This window comes from Hyperolius riggenbachi, chromosome 1 (genome assembly GCF_040937935.1).
Source record: "Hyperolius riggenbachi isolate aHypRig1 chromosome 1, aHypRig1.pri, whole genome shotgun sequence".
Taxonomy (NCBI): domain Eukaryota; kingdom Metazoa; phylum Chordata; class Amphibia; order Anura; family Hyperoliidae; genus Hyperolius; species Hyperolius riggenbachi.
The window spans coordinates 369240745-369258030 of NC_090646.1; the positions used below are offsets into that span (position 1 = coordinate 369240745).

The window sequence follows — 17286 nt, forward strand, 5'->3', positions numbered from 1 at the left end:
AAACTGTTTTTAACCACTTAATGCGGTGGGGAGCAGTGAAATTGTGACAGAGGGTAATAGGAGATGTCCCCTAACGCACTGGTATGTTTACTTTTGTGCGATTTTAACAATACAGATTCTCTTTAAACACTGACTGGTTCATAGATGAACAAGAAACCACAGGTGCAGATAACTCAGGAGATCTGTTCCTGGGGAGCCTGCGCCAAAGCCTCAGTCAGGTTGCCTGACCCTTATTGTCAATCAAATAAATAAATTACAGGTGGCCACAATTGGCTAATGCTATTAAGCTTGTATTGCAATGACAGGAAGCACACTACATATTTTAGAACTCTGTCCTTTTTCCTGGTGTGAAGCACACTACAGGTTACGGACCCCTGGGTCCTTCATTAGGTACACACATGGTAATGTACTTTATCACAATCTCTGCAGATGAAATTTCTCAGGCCTGCTTTTGGTTCACTTTAACCACTTTAGGGCAATTTTCGCATATAAGTGCTGCTCCCATTCATTCATCAATAACTTTATTACTCCTTATCACAGCTAAATGATCTATATATTGTTTTTTTTTTAGGACAAATTAGGCTTTTAGTTTGTGAAAATTTTGTTTAGTAAATACCTTATTTTTTATGCATTTTAACCTCCCTGCCGTTCTAAAAATGTGCTGCGCACGACGGGGAGGTTTTTTTTTGCATTTTTTATTTTTTTTTAGCATGTAGCTAGCCTAGCGCCAGCTACATGCTTCCCCCCTCCCTGCGGCATCCCCCCGTATGCGCCGATCGCCGCCGGCGCATATGCCCATCCGGAAATCCCGTTCTGAACGGGATTTCCATGAGGGCTTCCCCCGTCGCCATGGCGACGGGCGCGATGACGTCACCAACGTCAGAGGGAGTCCCGATCCACCCTTCAGCGCTGCCTGGCACTGATTGGCCAGGCAGCGCATGGGTCTCGGAGAGGGCACCCTCTGATGCGGCGGGTGGCGGCGAATCCCGTCGGAACGGCGGCAATCGTAAGTGACACGCAGCTAGCAAAGTGCTAGCTGCGTGTATAAAAAAAAAATCATGCAAATCGGCCCAGCAGGGCCTGAGGAATCCTCCGCTGCAGGTTACCCCGAGCTGAGCTCGGGATAACTGGCAAGGAGGTTAAAGCAAAATGAAGGTAAAAAAATAGAAAAAACATACTATTTCTCCATTTACATCCATTATAGCTTTACAATAAACAGTGCTGAGTGTAAGATAAACCCACACATTTTATTTGCTTATTGTTAGGCTTGGTGGTGTATTCTCCACCGTCAGCATGCAACGCATGAGCTGACGTGAAGGAGGTACACACACTAGCACAAGGAAACAGGCTATCCCTAGTATAGTGGAGGGGAGGACTGACTCCAATAGGAGATTGTGGCGCACAGAGCCGGTGCAGATCCGAAAGCCACAAACAATACTTTCGCTATAACGTCTCAGCGCAAAGTAGCGCTGAGCGCATAAACCAGAACTGAGAAGATCAGGACAGGTAGACAGCATGAACGCTTGCTAGCTAGCCGCTACTTAGTGACAGCAAGCGTCCACAACAAGACAGACTGGAATGAGGCAGCCAATGCGTTTGCAGCGATGGCGTGCCTCACAAAGACAGGACAGGATAGTCAGGAAATAGCAGGATCAAGATAGATGAACGTAACACAGACAAAAATACAACAAGTATGTTTTCCTAGCGTATTACAATTACAGCTATCAATGAAACTATTTGTAACGTCTGACTAACATATGTATATATCGGCAATGAACCGATATATGACATAAGCAGGAACACTGACTAGGACTGGAGAAATACAGAGAACAGGACTCAGAAGGATTCGCTATCTCTTCGCAGAGATGAACGCAACCCACAAACGGTAACAGAACAGGATTCAGAAGGATTCGTAACGCAATCCACAAACAGAACCAGGAGCAGGATAACTAACTCAGCACGGGTGATCACGATACGCGCAAACTACCAAAACGTGCTGGAAAGCTGACTAACTGAACACAGGATATAAACAGTTTGTGTACGTATACATCAGCGACACTGATGTATCAACGTAACACGAATACAAGGAAAATAATAAACGTGCTGGCATGCATATATATTGGCAATTAACCAATATATGATGCAAGACCAGCAAAGTATCTTTAGAACAAGAAACACGATCTGGGGATGAAGCAACAGCAAGACAGGCTTAAACTGAATCTATGATAACCCGAGGAGTCCTGCAGGAAGCAGATCTTTATACTGAGGTCATCCAATGGGAGCAGACATTCAGATTCCCACACAGGTGAATGATAATCAGTCACAAGCTGACAGCAGGGAAAGGCAGACAAAGCTATGCAGCTTGCATGGAAAGAGATCAGAACTGCCTGAGCTGCAGCACTACTACTGCCAGCAATACCTGCTGCAGCAGCGATCATGACACTTATCCATCCTGTTTTTTGATTTCTCATTGTACACCATCGATGATTACGAGACCTTATTTGCAAAAAAAATAGTAATATACCCTCATGGTATACATATTTAAAAAGCTTCTAAGTAAGGTAACAATACATGTTTTTTCTCTTATATTCTGTCACTTTGTTTTCATTTTACAAGTCTTTTATTTTGGTACAGAATATGCGAAAATGTAATTGTTTTTGATTCAGTTCGTGACTAAAATGAATACACAAGACATGGGCCTCAACCCCTAAAACTTTCTAAACTCCATTCTACAACTTATCAGGGTTAAAATGTTACCACATATGTTTCTTGTAGTTTTGCTAAGACTTTCCCAAGTTTGATCATAATTTTGAAAATTACTTTTTTATGTTGGATTGAGTTTGTCCCTACCCATTTTTTATGTAACGTAGATCCAAGCTTTAAGACACACCAAAATGTATTCTACAACTTGTCACGATTAAAATGATACTGTAATGATCCGCTCAGCTGGCTGCACAGGCAGACAGCTGTTTGACCATTCCTCTAGTCTGTGGGCTGCAGGTCTCTGGAAGAGAGACCTGTCTTTTCTTTGCAAGTTCCAGACCTGTTCTGCTGCTGAGGGATTTGCATACATTGGTTATGCAAATCACCTAGCTGCCTCCTTTGTAGGCTGACAGTATAAAAAGCTATGTTTTCCCAGAGTCCTTTGCTGGTCATCCCTTCAGGGTTTGTTGAAACACTCCTAGAGTGTCAGCCATGCTATTTCTTGTCAAAATTATCTCAGAGTAATTCTTGGGACTGCACTAGGCAGTTTCCCTAGTGCAATTAGATATTTATCTGTGTTGTCTGTATTGCCTCTCTGTTGCGATTGTTCTGTCACCAACGGTGGTTGTCAGGAAATCGTTCTGTCTGTCTGGGGTGCTAACCAGAGCAGCGGTCGCTACTGGTAGCCCCTTCTGTTAATCTGTCTGTCTTGTTTGGATCGCACTAGCTTCTAGCGGTAGCGGTTGTGGATCCTTCTGATCTTTGTTCTTGGAATGTAAGCTGGAGCAGCGGTTGCTACCAGCTACTTCATCTGTCTGTCGTGCTTGGATCGCACTAGCCTCTAGCGGTAGCGGCTGTGGATCCTTCTGATCTGCTTTCTTGTCCCTGTACCCGGATCGCACTCGCTCTGACGCAAAGAGCAGTGGATCTTTCCTCTCGTATTCCTGTTTTCCGTTTGTCTGTCTTGTCTGATACGAACGCTTGCTGTAGGCTCGGTGAGGTAACCGTCAAGCAAGCGCTCGCGTTCTTTGTTTCGTGTTTGTCTGTCGGTGGTTAGTTAGGCGTGCTTGTCTCTGTTGCGCTTAATGTGCGGAGATCGCGCTGTAAACGCGTTCGCTGTTGCGAATGAGTGCGGTTTTCGCGGTTAGTTAGCGTTTGTTATTTTCGTTATTTTCTCATTGTCGTTTTGCTACTCTTGTGTTCTGTTCTAATCTGTCTTGTGTCACTTCTGGCGATCGCCTTTCTTGCAATCGCGTTCTTGCTTTTGTTTCTGCTGATGTGTGTTCACCGTCGCAGGGTCGCGACTAGATTGGTGAACACACATTCATCCTGTATCTGTGCTCTTTCTCTTTAAGGGATGTTCAGCCCCGCATTGTCTTAGATCTGTACAATTCTCATCTGGCATTTGTGGCTGTGCAGAGGCTGTGCTCGTCTGCACTCCACAGCACCATCTGCCGGTGGGAATTGCCCTCTGCTGGTGCATTGCACCTAGCCTGGGTTCACCCAATTATACGCTTGTGGAAGGTTTTCGCTGTGTCAGTGCGCATCTTGTGCGCTGACCGCGAAAACGATTCCACAAACGTTACAGATACCACATGTGCCTCATTTAGTAACAAACTGGTGGTGCACTCTCCACAACTACACTTGACGTATATATCCGTCTAGATAGGCTTAAGATAAAGTCCAACTAAACATAAAATTGAACACAGCAATTTTTTTACATCAGGGTGGCAAACAGTGTGTGGATAGATATGCTTAGAGCTGCAATACAGCCTGTTTTCTCTCCCATCTGGCTGCGAGTGCAGGTCTGGCCAGTCAGATTTGACCATGTGACACAAAAAGTAGAACAAACAATAGATGGTAAACTCAATTTCCCAGAAGCCCAGCATTACATTAGAATACATGTATCTACATGAGGAGATGAAACTCTGTAGTTCACAGGAAGTGGGTGTAAGAACCCCATCTCCCCAGACAGGAAATAACAGATGCAGGAATTCTGTATGGATAGGAGTACTATAGGCCAGCACAGCTTCACAAGGGCCTTTTACATTTGTAATACTTATCAAATCTTATCAAAACTCACACTAATCAAGAAGATTGCTTTCAGATTTATGTATTTATTTATTTTTTGTTCACTTTTGGGCTTAGCTGCAGCACATCAACCTCCCCACACTGCACAGTAAGAGATAAACATGTAATAATCGAATGTAAATTTACCATTTAAAGCAGACCCAAACCGAACATTTTTTAATTCAAAATATTTAGTTGCACCACTCTGACACATACAAAGATAAATAAACACTCCTTCAAGCCTATGAGAATTTAAGCGCATGCTTTTCCCCCTTCTCTTTTCATAACTAGGGTTATATAGGTGGCAGACATTACTTCTGAGCTTAGTAGGAGGTTTTAGATCATGGGTGTGTTTGTCATCAGCTACCCTCCCTCACAGGGGCGTCGTCTATGTGAAATCTCACACAAGTTGAGATCACCTCCCCTGTGACATCATCAGTAGCAGCCTGTGTTTTGTTTTTGTTTTTTTATCTCCTCCACCAGTCTGCCAAATTCTGTCCCGGCAATATGAAAGGAAGGGAGGGATTTCTCCAATAAATGTAAAATATTTAATATTTGTCATCATGCAGATGAAAAAGGGCTGCTATTTATTATTATAAGTTAGAAAATAGATTTTATTTCTGAAATCTTGTATTTTTAATTTGGGTCCACTTTAAGGTGGATAAAATCATACACATGTCTGATTTTATGCCCGATTGTCATTCAAACCGGACGTTTGAGCAACCGGTTATTCAAACAAAAAGTCGTTCAGACTCCTTGAACACACAGACGACAAAACATTTGAAATGCATGATTGCAGCTAATTTACATGTCGTTTGACTGGTCAATTGACTTGATAGAACAATGGACTAGATCAAATGACTGACCAAACAACTTGTTGTTTGAAAATCTATTAGTGTGAAATTAATAGACTTTCAAACAACAAGTCGTTTTTACACATGTACGGACCTAACTGTTGTTTGAACGACAGTTAGTCCACGGATCCGCCGAGCGGATCAGTTAAAACTGCTGCTATCAGTCTAACAATAGTTCGTACAGGCCAAACTGTTGTTCAAACGACTGGTTTGGACAAGTCATTCAGAAATATTAGACGGGTGTACATACCTTTAGAGTACAAATCATTTATAATATGCATTTGAGTGACCTGAGAAACTGATAGCAGGTGGATTAGAAGCCTTTGCAGGACAATGCTGATAAGAACTTGTCAAAAGGATAAATAGTTCAAGTCAGGGTTCCCATCATGTATTAAATCATCCATTTGTTTCCATGGCAACCCTTTGGTGTCTTCATACTCAAGTCACTGTAAATTTAAAAGGTATCCTTCAATGCACTGACACAATGAGAAAAAGCTATGCTAAATCAAAATATAGGGGCAATATGTTTCAAAACAGTGCAAAGTCACACAAATGTTTGACTTCCAAACACATTAGTTGTTTCATTTATTTCTAGCTTTTCATGGTTCTTGTTTGTGTGTACCTCTCCCAGTTTACATTCCAGAAATTATAACACTTTAGGTCTCGTTCACATTGCGTTCCGATCGAGTGAGCGTTTGCGTTGGGCATTTTTTTACGTGATTTTTTTTACCGATTCCCGGCGCTTGGGTGGGCGGTGCGTTTTAGCACTTTTCTAAGCGCTTTTCCAGAGCGTTTTTTTTAATTCACTCCCTGACGCAAGTCATAAAGTGACCTCTTTGACCTGGAAAAGAATAAATACAATGTATTTATTCATGAAAGCGCATTGTCAATGGAAACAGTTGCATTGATTTACATTAGTAGTGGTTTAATTGCGGTGCGGTGATTGCATGTGCAAAATGTACTGTACTGTTTTGTTATGTACTTTTGTTCTCACCAGGCCCAGATTTACATCACAGAGCCTATAGGCACAGATTTTCTGGCACCCTAGACTTCACCCTTCACAAACACACCCCCCCCCCACTAAATCGCACTGTAAGTGTGCTGCCTGGCCAAGCTTTCACCTCCTCCCTACCTCCTCTTCCCGGCCTAGGTAGCCACAGGTGCCCCTTAGTATTATGTAACAAGAAGTACCCTCAATATTCATTTGCTTAAGTTACCTCCAAGTATTAGATAGCTAAAGATGCCCCGGCTGAAGGGAGATCTCCTCAGTGGAATGCTGAGAGCTGGGTGAGTAACCTCTCATTTACGCTCTGCTCAAGACTCTGCATAGGGAAAAAGGGAGAGATGCACTGGGGGAGGGTAGGAGAGCCACCTTTCCATCATCAGGCGCCTGTAGGCATGTGCCTACACTGCCTTATTGTAAATCCGGACCTGGTTATTCACGCTTCGTATTTTAGAAACTGTTTAAATTGTTTAGAGCACATTCAAAGCATGAAAGCAACCGAAAAACATTTATCCACCAATAGTTTAACACGTACTGAACTTAAAGCAAAATGGCATCTGGGAACAGAACCTGTTCGTAAGCAGAGGACCATTGTATTAGCGAACATGGTGCCGTTGGTAAGCTAAAGGTGGCCACTAAGGCTCCAATTTCTAGCGAAAAATCATTTGAGTGATCAGAAATTCTGATCGGATTGGTTGTAAATAATCTCTGTGAATGTGCACAATCGATTATGAATGATTATAAAAATAGTCGTCCAATTGGATTTCTGTCAAACCAAAATTTGGATTTTCTTGTTGGTTGTGATAGATAGGAAGCAAAGATTGGTTCGTTGATGGTGTAGTGAACGATTTTTCTTCCGATCAGAATTATCTGATTGCTTGAACGATTTTTCGCTAGAAATTGGATTATTAGTGACCAGCTTTATGCTAGGTACACACAATACAATTTTCTGTTAGATTTACCTGCCAGATCGACTTTTTTCAACATGTCCGATCTTCATTTCGATTGATTTTCTGATCAATTTTCCAATCGATTTACGTTCACTTCTATGGAAATCGATCAGAAAATCGATCGAAATTAAGATTGGACATGTTGAAAAAAATCGATCTGGCAGGTAAATCTAACAGAAAATTGTATCGTGTATACCTAGCATTTCCTATTAACTGAGACAGTGATTTGCATGAGGACTGTAAGCGATTACAACAAGGCATGACACAAGTAGCAAAGGCTTTGCTGAGTGCCACAGGCAACAAACAGCTAATGGTCACTCTCACTATTTGTCCCTTCCTGAGAACAGAATGCAAGCTTCTGGTGTTGAAAATCATTAAAATAAGTGTTCTGTAATCTCTGGTGCGGGAGGTTACCATGATAACAAAAAGCATGCTAGCCTCTTGAGAAACATCATTTTTAAAACATTATCTCATTGGCTTTTTATGCCTATATTCTCTTATAACAGAGCATCAACAGATACAGACAGAAAAAAACAGAGGATTAGCACAGATTACATGCCTTGGGGATTTTTCCATCGGCAGCACATCTTCTATATGGACAATTTACATACTGTAAGTAAAACATTACAGAATGCCAAGTGCGCTATGGGTCAGCAAAAATACTGTAAAGCTGGTGTGCAACTGTACAAATAATATAATTCAATAATAACCACAATCATTCATGTGACAATTTGCATGCACTGAACATATTAACATTGCATGTGAAAATACCTTATTCTGGGGATCACAGTCTAACAGTCTAACTATGACTTGGAGCAGACTCTGTCTAGCTAAATTCTGCCAAACTGTGTTTTGTTTCGTTTGTTTGGTGTGTGTGCGTTGTCTAATAATGTACCGGTATTTTAGGGAGCAAATGCTGCCAAATTGTGTGTGTGGTTGCCTTTTTGTTGTTGTTGTTTTTTTTTGGGGGGTGGGGAGGAGGGGGAGGGTAAAGGCTGCATTAATGTTCCATTCTTGCTATGACCAAGCGTAGATCTCTACGCGAAAAAATTGTCAGCTGTTAGATGCCATCTCTCCCCACCACCCACTTACCTGGGCTCTGTAGCCACTAAAACCTCACCAAGAAGCAGAACCAGATTAAAACGAAATGGTGCCCTGAGCAAATTAGTTGATTTGCCCCGCCACACCCCATAGCCAAGTATAGTTGCCCCTAGTATAGGTATCCAGCTATAGGTGCCCCAATATAGGTAGCCAGCTATAGGTGCCCCCAGTATAGGTAGCCAGCTATAGGTGCCCCAGTATAGGTATCCAGCTACAGGTACCCTCAGTATAGGTAGCCAGCTATAGATGCCCCCAGTATAGCAAAGTAAAAGTGCCCCAGTATAGGTAGACAGCTACAGGTGCCCTCAGTATAGTTAGCCAGGTCTATAGGAGTCCCCAGTATAGGTAGCCACTAGCCAGGTGTATAGGTGTCCCCAGTATAGGCAGCCAGGTCTATAGGTGTCCCCAGTATAGGTTGCCTGGAAGGAGGAAGCAACGGGCACAGAGCGGCGGGGAGGGTGAGGCAGCCTCCCTCCCTCACCTGGGGCCCCCCTTCCACGCCCCCTCCCCCCCAGAATTTACCACAGCGGCAGCGAGCAGGTAATGACTTACCTATTCTCTTCCTGATTCCAGACAGGCACTGGAGCTCTGTGTGCCTCTGGTCTGGTTTTCTCAGTTGTCCAATGCTGCTCTCACTGTACTTCTGCTAATTAGGAAGAAGAGTGAGAGCAACATTGAACAACTGAGAAGACCAGACCAGCGGCACACAGGAACCAGGAAGAGGTAAGTCATTCCCCCCTCGTTGCCATTGTACTAAATTCTGGAAGAGGGCCGCATAATGGGGGCCCCAGGTGAGGGGGGGGGGGGAGGCTGCTGCTCTGTGCCTGCTGCTCGCTTTGGAACAAACTGCAGCAAATGGTATCACCATGGTGCAAAAGGGACACAATTACAGTGGTAATCATGGTGCCCCTGCGATTTACCAAACATCGGAAATCACAAGCCATCAGATTTTTGGATCGGAACGCACATATTGGAAAAAGAAAGGACAGGAACTTCCTGGGCAGGCTCACTGTCTTTGAGTTACACCACTGCATGCTTCATGTACATCTGGCTCTGCCCATGATATTTCATGACTGTACACACTTTTAGCACCATTCACTATGGATGCCACAGGTGTGCCCCAGATCTTCCAGCCCCCTGCTCAAAACCATCCTGGGAATGGAAATTATCTTCCATGTCATTATTATTATCTTACATAGCACCAACATCATATATGGCCCTGTACCATCTAAATAATATATAATTCAAGCAGTACATTTCCAAAACAGCTTACAGTGCCAAAAAAGAGAACCAAGATAATGCATAGCCGCACACATAAAATGCAACTAACTATAGATATAAAAAAATACAGATACAGAAACATCAAGATGCACAGACAAACACACCGCTTGTGTTACAGCATTTGGTGTCATCTAATGCATTCCCTGATAAGGCAACAGTGTTAAGGCGCGTACACCCCTGTGATGGATGTCGCCCATTGGGGATCGGACCCTGACCCCTCGGGTGACATCGCTGGGCAGGTTTCAACAAAAGTAAAGTCATCTGTATAGCTAACGTGTTCTGTTGCTATACAGGGAGGCAGAGGGACAACAAAGTGTGATGTCACACAGCGGGCAGGGGAGAGGCATGCACAATTGATTTGGATGAGATGATCTACAGGGTGGCTACTGCACTGATTACTTTAATCAAGCATGTGTATGAGGCTTTAGTGCTGCAGATATTATTGTTTACTAATACATCCCCAAAGACAACAGGGGAGCTCAATACACTTTTCTTACAGCAGTTATGGTGGGAAGGGAGGAGGAGCACCTGTGCATACAAGTCAAGCTGGCAGACCTTCTAGGGAAAACTCAAATGTTGGGAAGGTACACATAAGGATTCAGTGAAAGCATGCACTTAATGGGCATCATAATGGCTATGGCTAGATTCACATATATACATTGCACTAATGCTTATGGTCAGCGCAACGCATACAGATTATTATTTAGTGCAGATGAGTCCCATTTCTGTCTAATGCACACTTAATGTCAGAGGAATATGGAGGCCTACATATCTATTTCCTTTCTAAATAATGTAAATTGCCTGGCTGTCCTGCTGATCAACTGCCTCTAATGCTTGGTACACACGATGAGAGTTTCACATGATGAAATCTCATCATGTGTACCAGGCATTACACTTTTAGCCATAGACCCTGAACAAACATGCAGATCTGATGTTTCTTGTTAAGCTGCATGCTTGTTTCAGGTGTGTAATTTAGATACTACTGCACCCAAGCAACTGGTATTGTTTAAAAGAAAGTACATATGGCAGCCTCCATATGCTTTCTACTTCCATTTTCCTTGCAGTTATTTAAAAGGAACCCAAAGGGAAGCAATCAGGACAATTCAAATTTCAGTTCAGCTTAAAGCCTCATACACACGTACGAGACATGTTGCTCAGCAGTGATCAGGACTCAATCCCTTGGGTGACTTGCAGGCCTGATGTGTAGCTATCCTGCAGGCTGGTGATGCAGGTTGTGGTCCCCCCATTGCCTCAGATGCTCATACTTGGTCCTTTTGGGCATAGACCCAATTGAGGGAAACAGCACAGGGGTTTGTTGGAAGCTGTCCCACCTCAATGAGCAACAGAGCCAATGTGGTAACCACAACTTACCCTAGCCATTGATTGGACATGTGTGGATGTTCACCCAGTTGAGTATAGGGAATGATTGTCTAACCATAGTCTCAGCAAAACTTGGAAAACTGTATGTGGCCAAAATCTAACATCTTTCTAGGACTGTAGCAACTGTGAAAAATAAGCATGGACTTTTAATCAATAATTAATAAAGGTTAAGTTTTATACAATTACTAATTCATCTCAAATTGGTGTAGAATTGTGTGTACACTTAGCTTAAAATTTTGAGTGATGAAGGCAGAAAAAAATCTGGGAAACAAAGGAGGCGGTGAAAACGGGCTGGACTGTTTTCCATATTTGACTTTCATTATGCTTTTACTTGGTGAAACCCCGATATTCTTGTTATCCCAGCTTGAAATGTAATGACCTACCAACTCTAATGATCACATACATTAAAACAGCAAGTAATTTGTGGTTTTTCAAGCACTTGACATTATGTATGACAAAATGTGAGGGGGCACATTACTTCATCATTAGAGTGATTTTAAATTGCAGGGCATTGCCAAAAAGACATATGTACTCCCTATATTACAATAGCAAGCAGGAGACGCCAGCTGCCAGAGGAATTGCATAAAGCAGCACAACACGCAGCCTCAAGTGAGCTATGACTGATGGTCTTGATAGATGTGAAGGTCTACAGTAAACACCAATCATTATAGGACTGCAGTATGACAGACAAAGTAATGTGAGCAGTGTCTCTCAGTCGCCCTTGTGCATACATTCTAGAGATGGGAAGTTCGGATCTTTTCAATGATCCGGATGATTCGAATCGGATCATTGAAAAGATCCGGATCTTTGATCCAAATCTCGGATCATTTTACTAGGGAAGCATTCGGGGGTGAAATGACTAGCAGGACAGGTCTGTGGACAGGAGAAGCGGAGGGGGGTGGACACACAGAGAAGGGGAGATGATGGACAGAGGGCAGGGAGTGGACAGAGAAGGGACGAGCAGAGAGCAGAAGTGTTTGCTTGCACACAATACCCACATGCTGCAATCATATGCTTTACATGTATTTCACCTATATGCTCATCTGTGTACTTTCTCATGCAAATGTCGCACAGTGAAAGAAAGCATTCCCCGAAGATAAGTGCAGCTGTATAGAGCAGAGTCTGGGAGGATAATATTGCAAAGCAATCACAGTGCCTGCAAAGTTACTGAGCTGTGCTGAGCCAAAAGCTTCCAATGTGATCACTGTGCACAACTACGGAACAGACAGCCTATAATGGGCAGCACGTTATAGCCAGTATGTGTGCTCTACACATATCTGGCAGTGGCACCCATGTCCCCTCTCTCTCATCTACCTGTCCCTGTGCAAGGCTGGCTCCCCTCCAACTCAGCGATCCGTCCCTGCTCTGCTTCCAGGACCCCGCTGCCCGCTGAGAGGGGGCGTGTCGCTCCTGGCCCCGCCCCTTTTGCGATTCGAATCACTCATTTTGATGATTCGGATGATCGACTCATAAAATAGATTCGGATCAAAGATCCGAATCGTTCATGATCTGGACAACACTAATACATTCTAGATGTGGCTTCAGCAAAGCAATCAGCATTTCTTTCATTACAATAAAGCGTCACTGGCATAACTCTGATTGTGCAAATAGTTGCAAACTAACGGTAATTCATCTTAATTTCTGCATAAGTTGATGTACAAAAAGATCTGTCATATAAATACGCAGTACAGTTTTTGGTTTTGAGACACAGGCATAGTGCAATTGGAGGGGGCATGTCTCAGACAGCCAGGCCTTCAGGAAGCACAGGTCAGAGCCTGGTTACCAGGAAAAAAGACGAAAGCCCTGTAGTATCTGAGCGTTTAAAATGAACAACTATAAGCATTCTCATGACTTGGGAGGGCATTGTATTTTTTTCTTTTTTTTTCATTTCAATTTGGTGTTAGTTTCACATAAATTCAATGTAATTTTAACATCAGTATCCTATTCCCTGTCATCTGTGTCCTCGGTCCAGCACTTATGAAGAAGTAGAACCGCACACCTGGGTGTGTGGATGCTGGTGCTGGGCTCCCAGTCCACTCAATACAACAAATTGATAGAGGAGTCCGCACACAGACTTGCAGGAACAAAGTGAGCCATTTATTGTCCTATCACACACACATACAATTTAAATCTGACAAAAAAGGGCAGACGATCATTTTGGAGCCACCAGGGGTCCCCTTTATCAAGGCATTGGGCAGAAAAAAAGCTTTTCTGCCCTATGCTATGATAAAGGGGACCCTGGTAACCCCGAAATGATTGTCGGCCTTATTTGGTCAGATGTAAATTGCGTGTGTGTGATGGGACAATAAATTGCTCACTTTGTCCCTGCAAATCTGTGTGCGGACTCCTCTATTGATTTGTTTTCTCAGTCCAGCACTGCCACCCCCATTCAAATTTGCTGCCTTCAGGAGCCCACGGAAGGCTTCAGAAGCACTCTTTTCCCTGAGCTACTCCGTACTGCGTATGCACAAGTGCGTGCTCGCGTATGCCACGTATGGATCCATCTGTCTTTGGAAGTACTCTGGGACACAAGTGCTTCCGAGGAGCCCTGAAGGCAAATTCGACCAGCTGCAACGAGGGTGACAGCGCTGGAATGAGGACGAGAGCAAACCGGGAAGGCTTTATATAATGTAGAGCCTCCACTCTCACCAGGATGGCCTTGGTGGTGATCCTTGAATTATTTTTCACCTCTCTCACTATCCTCCTGGCCAGAACAGGTGTCACTTTTGGCTTCTGACCAAGTCTTCTGAGATTTTCCACAGGGCAGAATTTTCTTGTATTTTTTAATAATACTTTGCACTGTTGCCACTAGAACTTGAAAAATTTAGAAATGGCCTTGTAGCCCTTTCCTGACTTGTGAGCAGCCACAATGCGCACCCACAGGTCCTCACTGAGCTCCTTTGTATTAGCCGTGACTGTCCACAAACCAACTGCAGAGAGCTGCTGTTTTTCACCTGTTGAGTTGATTAAAAAAACTGTTCCCAATTAATCAGGGTAATTAGGATGCTTCAGAAGGGTATGAATAATTTTGGACTGGACACTTTTTGTTCAAGTGTAAATAAACGCTGAGATTTTTTTTTCCACAATAATGCCTCTTGTACATCGTCTTATCTTTTGGGAGACACCTATGTTATTTCCCGTCAAAAAATTACTTGGTGGTTGAATAAAAGTACGGTAACTTTAAGTCAACATTTGCGAGAGGTATGAAAAATTATGGACAGCACTGTACATCATCTTGGATATTTGGGCTGATGCTAACTAAAGTATTACATTATCTGTTCTTTGTGTTGTTCTGCCTTTTGGCTGGATCATGGCTACATGTTAGCAGCGTAAAGAGAAAAGTAGGCTGGCACATGCAGGTTTCTGTTGTATAATAGCCTTTGCGCAAAGCCTCAGAGGATGCCCAAGAGGGCGAAACGATCGTCAGGCAACACCACCCTGCCACTCCACCCCACAGCCATCAGGAATGGGTAGGAAGCATTGTGGCTAGAAAGTACCATGCATTTTATGATGTACTAGCCAGATGAATTAAAGCTTAAAGCCGCATCTACACACGTAGATGCGGCCGCGATGCTCCTTATCAATCGAGCCGCTGATGCAGCTCGATTGATAAGATCCAACAGCACGGATCTTGCTTCCGCCGATTCCCTGCTCGCTCCCCGCGAGGGGACAATGGCAGGGAATCGAGCGGGAGATAAGTGGCGCCGGCAGGGAATCGAATGCGGCGCACGCGCGGCGAGCGGGGACGCGGCGGGTATGCGGAAGAGGCGATCCGGCGGCTAATCGAGCCGCCGGATCGCAGCCTCATCTACGCGTGTAGATGAGGCTTTAAGTGGTGATACGGACTGGGGGAGGGGAGGGTAACATCCTGACTTCACCACTTGTTTGATCTCATAGACTTGACCATCACTAGAGTAAACCCAGGGATGTGAAGGGGTTAAATAAAGGAGACAATAATATGGAGCAATAATAAAAACCTACAGTGGGCCTTATTCAATTAACGTTTGCTGCCTGAAAGAGTGCGGGCAGGTGGTACAATTGTTACTTTGTGGTTTACTCTCTCACATTTGAAAAAATCAGTCCTTTATCATGCAGAACTGACTGGTAGCTTTAAAATGTAACAATTAAATTGTACAACTCAACAAAATTTGGTCCATTCATGTAGCAATTTAGACACCTATTAAACGCAGTTTTAGGATACTTTGAAACAACAGTTTACATATTTAGGAGCAGGGCAAACACTGTGTAACATTCCATAGTGTTGAATGACCCTGCAACACATTTCCTCACGATAATCACTGTAGAATGCCACAGCACTCAGTGACTCAAAGAGGCAAGAAATGGTACTTAAACATAGAAAAAAAAATGTGTTTCACTGATAAAATTATACTGTGATAGTAAAGCTAGCCATACACTGGTCGATTTGCCATCAGATTCGACCAACAGATAGATCCCTCTCCGATCGAATCTGATCAGAGAGGGATCGTATGGCTGTGTCTTTACTGCAAACAGATTGTGAATCGATTTCAGCCTTAAACCGTTCACAATCTGTGGTGGTGGTGGTGCTAAGACCGACCCCCGACCCCCCCGAATACATTACCTGCCTTGGCCGGCGCGACTCTCCCCGGTCTCTGCTGTCTTCTTCTCCGCTCTGGTCTCCGGGTCCGGCAGGCTTCACTCCTTCCTGTCTGAGGGAAGTTTAAACAGTAGAGCGCCATCTACTGTTTAAACTTCCTGCCGGGACAGGAAGAAGTGAAGCCTGCCGGACCCGGAGACCAGCGCGGAGAAGAAGACAGCGGAGACGTGGGGAGTCGCGCCGGCGGAGCAGGTAATGTATTGCAGCGTGTATTGCGTCGGGCACTCAAACGCCGCTAGCGACGCGCTCCCTACCCGTGGCGATCGACGGTAATTTCCCGCACAGAGCGATCGACCTATTTTGGGACGAAATAGATCGAAATTTAGAGTTAACGATGTGACAGCAGATTCGATCCCAGTGATCGAATCTGCTGTCGATCGGCGGGGAATCGGGCTAGTGTATGGCCAGCTTAAGGCTGGTTACGTTGGTGATTTCACATATGTTTCCGGGGGCTTGCGATTGCATTTTTTGCATGCAATTTTCCATGAATGTTTGCAATTTGGAAATACGTGCATCATGCTGGAAAAAGCAAACTGCTGTGCACAGCAAAAAAATGCTAATAAACGCAAACGACTTGTCTTCGTATTTAACAGGACTGAAATGATGACAAGAATAGAAAAGGCTCTATGGCAGGGGTGTCCAAAGTTCAGTCTGTGGGCCAAACACGGCATGCAGAGCCATTAATATTTATTGTATTTATAAAGCGCCAACATATACGCAGCACTGGACAAGAAATAGGGATACATACATAGTAAACAAGGGGAGACAGACAGTGAGGTAGCAAACAGTTATACAACATAGCACAAGGTTATACATGCAAACAGGGTATATGATGCATTTTACAGAGCCCCAACAAATCAAGTCCGAGTTAGTCCTTGAGAAGGTTGTCATTGCTGGGGTTGCAAGATTAAGAAGGGCACACTAAGGGGGGTGAGACCCTGCCAAAGGCTTACAATCTTAACAGCCTTATCAAGTGGTTCCCAAAAAACCCATTACTTTAATATCAAGTGGCCCACAGGCCATTGCTGCTGTGCCTTCCCCTTTGCTATCTTGTAGTCCCATAGTAATTGCTATAGGACTACAACAAAATGGCCACCGAAGTCCGGGATCGTTGACATTTTACATACAGCATACTGTAGTGGGCATTTCTTGTAGCCCTATAACTGCTCTAGGACTAAAGGACCTGGCTACAGGAGTCCCGATCAAGGAGGAGTAGAAGGAGGAAGAAGACAGGAGGCTGGTGAATAAAGGGTGTGTTTGCATAGAGAGTTTGGCCCCCTACCAATCTCAAGAACGGTGATGTGGCCC

General features: G+C 43.9%; 1 protein-coding gene across 4 annotated transcripts in view; it reads right to left on the minus strand.

The window, feature by feature from the left end:
* The window catches only part of KIAA1958 (KIAA1958 ortholog), a 122491-nt gene that overhangs the window by 90707 nt on the left and 14498 nt on the right, over positions 1–17286 (minus strand). The window contains exon 2 of one of the 4 annotated variants that reach the window (XM_068234294.1): positions 5878–6073. The exons of the other annotated variants lie outside the window; for them this stretch is intronic. The gene's annotated coding sequence lies outside the window, so the exon portion shown is untranslated. The remainder of the gene's footprint in view (positions 1–5877; positions 6074–17286) is intronic. 4 annotated transcript variants of the gene reach the window in all.